Source organism: Lepidothrix coronata, unplaced genomic scaffold (genome assembly GCF_001604755.1).
Source record: "Lepidothrix coronata isolate B3197 unplaced genomic scaffold, Lepidothrix_coronata-1.0 Scaffold212, whole genome shotgun sequence".
NCBI classification, from domain to species: Eukaryota; Metazoa; Chordata; class Aves; order Passeriformes; family Pipridae; genus Lepidothrix; species Lepidothrix coronata.
Window position 1 is genome coordinate 439,249 of NW_016690392.1, and position 5,871 is coordinate 445,119.

At 51.0% G+C, this 5,871-nt stretch overlaps 1 protein-coding gene across 1 annotated transcript in view; it reads right to left on the minus strand.

Moving 5' to 3' along the window:
- MYT1 (myelin transcription factor 1) overlaps positions 1-165 on the minus strand; it is a 59,699-nt gene extending 59,534 nt beyond the window's left edge. The window contains exon 1 of the mRNA XM_017833148.1: positions 152-165. The gene's annotated coding sequence lies outside the window, so the exon portion shown is untranslated. The remainder of the gene's footprint in view (positions 1-151) is intronic.
- Between the last annotated feature and the right edge of the window lie 5,706 nt (positions 166-5,871).

Consider the following 5,871-nt stretch of genomic DNA (forward strand, 5'->3'; position numbering starts at 1 on the left):
GAGCCCCGAAAGCCTTTCCCCCCTGTCCCAAACCAAGGGGGGGGGGGGGGGGGGAAAAAAAAAAAAAAAAAACAAGAGAAAAAAAAAAAAAGAAAAGAAAAAAGCCAGCATTATCTGCCTTTGTCAGCGAAAGAACATAATATTGACTTACCTTTCCCCACAGCTATTGTCTGCCCCTTTACAAAATGACATCACGGAAACCAATCATGAAATTTGCATGGGGGAGGTTGTGGGGGGAGAGTTCTTGGAGGGCAGCCCACTTCCCTACACCAGTAACACGCGTGTAAGACGGGTTGTTGGTTTCAATTAAATATCTGATACTCCTTAGTGTGTGAACTCTTAAGCCTGCTAAAGGCAATGTCTCATTTACTTAATGACCGCTCTCATTAATGGAAATGGCACAGAGGGGGCTTGCTGCGCCTTCCCTTTGTAAATACACTACCCATGAACCCTTGGGGTTGCAATATATCTGTTTACTCTCTGAGGTGAAATAAATTTACAGTATAGCATCAAAGAGAGCGAGCGAGAGAGATGGAGCTGCTGCCTTGAGTGCACAGAGAGTTGGGGCTCTCCCAGCCCCGCCAGCCCCTCTCTCCTCGCACTCCCCCCTCCCCAAGACCCAGCAGAAGGTGAATGATTTTACCCGAGCTGATTCATAATTAATATGCACGAGGCTCGGGGCTCCTTTGATAGCAGCAACACAAAAGGACGGCGAACACGACAAGCGCCGTGCCGTGTCCCCCCCGCGCATCCCGAAGCGTGGTACGGCCCAATAATTCCTAATAGCAGCAAGCAGCGAGTGACAGATGCCCTGGGTTAGCACAGCTCCAGCGAAAGTACTTTACAATATTTATTGGTGGTTAGGAAGATGACCTATCACCATAAAGAACAGACTGGGAAATTTATCGCCTCTATGAACCTGGAAGTATTGCATATTAGCTGATATACATATTCAAAAGTGAGTGGTTAAAAGGTGTATAAATATTTTATTTTTTTTTCCCCTCCCCTTAAAAGGAAAAAAAATAATAATGATGACACAACGCAAATTCCCAGCAGACAACACCTCACTCCGGGAAAGAGAGATCATGGCTCAGGGGTTACATTCTGGACTTTGTGATGGGAAGAACAACACAAGGAAAAGTCCTAAAAGAAAACAGTGACTAAGATAGCGTGGAGACTCTTTTTAAGTGAGAAAAGTGCATGTTCCTGCATTATGCATCTTTTCCTCTCAGAAAGAGTCACACTTTCATCATTTCTCCTTGAAAATGCTCTGCTTGGTGGAGATCTGGCCACTCTGGGAGGAAAAAGTCTTCTCCGAGCTGGAAGGAGGGAGGCTCTGGGGAGAGACCCCGGCACCGTGTGACAGGAAGGGCATTAGCACATCCCATCTATGTCCCCTGACAGATCGGAGCATTAGCACTTAGATTACAACTTTTTGGGAATAGCGGGGGAAAACACAGGCAGGCTGCAGCCCCACGGGGTGGGGGGGACACTTTTCTACCCAGCGCTTTTCCCTGAACCCTCGTGCCATCCTCAGCATCACCGAGACAATTAAGACTTTACTGTCATCTTAATAAAGACTTCCAAAAAGATGCGGGAGCTCACAAATGTACAGAAACCCCAAGAGTCCTTAGAGAGCCGAGCAAGCAGAGCCTGGCAGGAAAAGCTGAATCCTGCTGGGGATGCACTCTCCTGTGGAAAACTCCAGCTACAGAGCCACAGAGGTCCCAGACACCTTTCCAGTTCACCCCTGCCCTGGTCGGGTCAGGTGCAGGCAGGAGCAGGAAAAGCCTCTCCAGCTGCCCAAAGCTGGACACCTGCCTGGCAGCACGAGCATAAGTGGGTACTGCAGGCACTTGTGCTGTCTCACCCACGGACCATCACAGGGCACGTGGCAGGAGTGATTCGATTTCCCATCTCAGCCATTTTACTGAGCAGTGGGTGACAAAAATACTAATTTTAAACTGTTGAGGCCACTTTGGAGATTCTTATGATGCCCATTTCCATGGCTTGCCAGCCTGATGTGCTCCTAAACCATTAACATAAAGGAGATATTCAGCAGAGAGTACTCCTGAAAAGCTGTTTTCTATCTCCTTTGGACACGCCACGAAGATAGGGATATTTTACATCCTAAACCTTTGGCATTCAGAAATTCTATTAAACTCTTATCTGCAGGCAGCAGGCCTGGTGCTACACTGCATCTCCATTGTTCTGCACCCGTGATAGAATCAAAGGGAGGGCTGGGTGGACTCAGCTCCTCTGTGCTCACAATGCTGCCTGCTCCTCTCCACCGCTATTTCATTTAGACACGAAATGCTAAAACTTGAGAAACAAAAGCACAATAGATCGGCTGGAAGGCAGGAGGGAAGCGTGTTTACTTGTGTGTGCTTCCACATAAATCGGTGCACACGCACACTGCATGGATATGAGCACACACATGTGCCTCTCCAAGCGTTAAGAGATGAATTTTATTATTGCTGTTGTTGCATTTATTAACACGCGACGCACCTAGAAGCCCTGAGGCAGCTGACAGCTTTGATACCACTCTACTAAGCTCTGGGCTGCGAGAGGGTGTTTGGCTTTTCTTTGTTCCCAAACTCGCCAGACTTCCCTGTCTTCTCTCCGCCGTCCTCCCAAAATCTCCCCAAACGCTGCAAACAAGCAGCTTTCCCTGGAGTTTCTCACCAACAACAACTTCAGCAGCGGCAGGAATTCTCATCTCGCGCCCCCCAAGCCCCTCCCGACCCCCTGAAGACCTCTGTCTCGGGCCAACACCCGCTCCCACCACGTTGGAGGAGCCCGCGGGGGAACGCGAGGCCACGCGTGGGCTCCAGAGCGGCGGCGGGTCAGCACCACGGACAGCTCCGCCCGCTCCCTCCCCAGCACAGTTGCGACCTTTTTAAGCATTTTTCAACCTTTTTTTTTTTTTTTAATGTTCTCCCTCCCTCCCCATCCCCCCCAGTCTCTCCAGAGTCACTTTACAGCTGTTTTCAGAGAGGAGATAATTATCGCGCGTTTCCAGGTCTGAAAGAGCTGTCGCTTCCCTAAAGGGAGCCGTGCAGCAGAGAGGTATAAATTAAATGTTCACGTATTTTCATCTTCAGGGTGTTGAGACAGGGGCTCCGAGGGTCCTTGCCTGCGGGGCCGAACCTAGAGAGGATTTTTACAAGTAGAGTCCCTTCACACCCCTCCCTTCCCCTGCTCTACGTGCCATTTTTTTTTAATCTTACTGTGCTCATGTTTTCAGATCGAGCGCTTCAAGTTTGAAATTACTTAAAATAAAACTCCATTTGCCTGTGTAAACACAGACAAACCCACCGCACTCTGTTCCATTGGCTTCTTTGAATCTGTTTCAAAGAAAATTAGATCTCAAACTTTACGCATTCGTAATTGGCACCAACTTCTCCGGTTACCAGCTGGGGGTGAAAGATTCTTTTTTTTTTCCTCCTTGTTTCTTTCTGAAAGCTTCTATGCAGATGGGCTGGCTGCCTTAATGCCTCAGACTACAATTAGTGCTGTTGTATGCCGAATAGAAATGGCCAGCATTAATATTGTATATGGAACAGCTGAAGGGTTGCAGAGAAACCTGCCCACTACAGGCCCCTGGCAGATGGAACAACATGCACAGGCACAAAAAACTTTTAATAACCCTTTGCTCGCTCTCCAGCGCGCCCCTTCTCCCCGATTTGGGCGGTTCCTTCCCGAAGAGGCAATGCCTTTGTCTAACCCAAATCTAGAGCTCTTTTCTCCCTGAAGGACAGCAATTGGAGCAATCACCATCTTTTGCAAAAGGCACCTCGCATTATCCCAAAACTTCCTCCTTTGTGCCTCAGCTAATGCAGGCACTGAAATACACACCGGCTGAACAGGCACGAACTAACTTTTTATTTAATAACATCTCCCCCCACCCCTTTATTATCCAACAATGTACAAGGGGGGGGGGGGGGGGACGGGACGGGGGACGGACACAAAGCCAAATCAAACCACCAGCCCTTTCCCCTGAAGAACTGTGACCAGAAGCTGCAGAAAACAGGATTTTCTCCTCACCACCCTTCCCTTCGCTCCTCGTCCTTTGTAATTAGGTGAAACCCGCGGCAGTGGGGACAAAGCCCCGCCGGTGCCTCGGAGCAGCAGCACCGGGGGCCGCACACCCCCCGCACCTGGAACCTTTCGCAGCCGAGCCCGGAGCAAAGCGAGGAGGGGCGGGGATGAGCCCCGGACCTCGCTTGCTAAACACAAACACGGGAAAACTGCGCTCTGAAATACACTCGGAAATCACTTTCTGCCACGACACTGGGGAGGAAAATATAAAACAAGGAGGGACCGGGTAATTTGTAGGTCCGCGATCCTCCCCCCTCACGGCAACCAAGCCCCTTTGCCAAGGCGTGACTTAGGCAGAACTAAGCAGCTCAAGTGTTTCAGAAGAGAAACGGGGGAGACACACTGAGGAACAGCCTCCCTACGCTCACACCCCACCCCTCCCATCCTCCGGCGGACGGCTACGAACCGAGGAAAGTCCCGCAGAGCTTCATCCTTGCCGGGTGGCGGTGGCTGCCTGGCCCGGGGCGGCTGGGGGAGCGGGCGCGGAGCCGCCCGGGGTTACTCCATCATCCCTAGGAAAAGTTCCCGTCCGGAGCAAAAACTTATGGGCGGTGGCGGCCAATGGGGCCGCGCCGCAAAATCCTCGCAGCGCACTCGGCGGCCAATCCGGTCCCCCCCGCCCCCGCCCGGGGATGGGCACCCCCCTTCACTGCCTCCCCTCCCAGCCCGGAGGGGGGGGCGGCTGGGGAAGGGGACCCGTCCTCCCCAGCGGGCGGGGGCTCAGCACCTCCCTCCTGCCTGTAATTAGGAGAGAGATGAAGTGATGGTGTGCACATCCCAGTGGAGGGGTGTGTGTGGGGGAAGCATCCCGAGGGAGTCCAGTCATGGAATGGTTTGGGTTGGAAAGGACCTTAAAGACCATCTCATTCCAACCCTTTGCCATGGGCGGGAACACCTTCCACTAGACCATGTTGCTCCAAGATCCATCCAACCTGGCCCTGAACACTTCCAGGGATGGGGCAGCCACAGTTTCTCTGGGCAACCTGTGCCAGGGCCTGCCCACCCTCACAGGGGAGAATTTCCTAATATCTAATCTAAATCTCACCTCCATTAATTTAAAAGCATTCCTCCTTGTCCTATCACTATCTGCCCATGTAAATCCACCTCCATTATGAAAGAGAGACCCCAAAAGACACAGTAGCTGCTTGTGGAGTGACAGCCCCCCCAGCTCACCCTGTGGGCAGGGACACATGGCAAAGTCCTGCGGGCAGTCCCCAGGCTGGCAGGGCTCTGGGCAGTCAGCACTGCAGTCACTGGACTCTTGCATGCCCAAGCTGGTTTAGAAATCCATGAGGCTAAAAGTGGCCACGTACAGCTTGTTGGATGCTTTGGTTGAGCCCGGGGTGCACTGGGGAAGGGAAAGGGGGAATTTGTTCTGGGAGGGATCCAGAATGGAAGAGATGTCCTCCTGCCTCAAAGGACAGATGGCAACATTGGACTGAACGGATCCCAGCTGGAGAAAACTGGATACAGGCCAGCAAGCAGTACTCTCATTGGCCTCCCAGATGGAAAAGCAAGGAAATAGTTACCAGGAAATAATAATAATAATAATAATAATAATAATAATAATAATAATAATAATAATAATAATAATAATAATAATAATAATGATGCAACTAACCAGGGATAGCACTGAACTTTGTCACCCTGTTGTCTCAGAAGACAAAGTGCCATCTCTACGTTGTGTGACCCCCTGCTCTCTGCTCATCAGCCCAGATTAAAAGAAGTCCAGCTCTTTCCATGGGCCAGCCCTGGCCTGCAAAGAAGGAA